Source organism: Acipenser ruthenus, unplaced genomic scaffold (assembly GCF_902713425.1).
Source record: "Acipenser ruthenus unplaced genomic scaffold, fAciRut3.2 maternal haplotype, whole genome shotgun sequence".
NCBI lineage: Eukaryota > Metazoa > Chordata > Actinopteri > Acipenseriformes > Acipenseridae > Acipenser > Acipenser ruthenus.
The window spans coordinates 27,501-28,377 of NW_026707286.1; positions in this window are offsets into that span (position 1 = coordinate 27,501).

Below are 877 nucleotides of genomic sequence, written 5' to 3' on the forward strand. Positions count from 1 at the left end.
AATTGATTGCATAAGTATTCACCCCCTTGAGTCAATATTTGGTAGAGGCACCTTTGGCAGCAATTACAGCCATGAGTCTATTTGGATAAGTCTCTACCAGCTTTGCACATCTGGACACTGCTATTTTTGCCCATTCTTCTTTGCAAAATTGCTCAAGCTCCGTCAAGTTGGATGGGGACCTTTGGTGAACAGCAATTTTCAACTCTTTCCACATATTCTCAATTGGATTGAGGTCCGGGCTTTGACTGGGCCACTCCAGGACATTGACCTTTTTGTTTTTAAGCCACTCCAGTGTGCCTTTGGCTGTATGTTTGGGGTCATTGTCCTGCTGGAAGATGAATCTTCTCCAAGTCCCAGGTCTCTTGCAGACTTCAGCAGGTTTTCCTTCAGGATTTCTCTGTACTTTGCCGCATCCATTTTGCCCTCTATCTTCACGAGCTTTCCAGGCCCTGACGCAGAGAAGCATCCCCATAGCATGATGCTGCCACCACCATGCTTCACGGTAGGGATGGTGTTCTCAGGATGATGTACGGTGTTAGGCTTGCGCCAAACATAGCGCTTAGCGTTGTGGCCAAAAAGCTCTATTCTGGTCTCATCAGGCCATAGAATCTTCTTCCACTTGGTCTCAGAGTCTCCCACATGCCTTCTGGGAAACTCTAGCCGAGATTTGATGCGAGTTCTTTTCAACAATGGCTTTCTTTTTGCCACTCTCCCATAAAGGCCAGTTTTGTGAAGCACCCGGGCTATTGTTGCCATATGCACAGTGTCTCCCAGCTCAGCCGTGGAACACTGTAACTCCTTTAGAGTTGCCATAGGCCTCTTGGTGGCCTCCCTGACTAGTGCCCTATACGCCCGGATACTCCGTTTTTGAGGACGG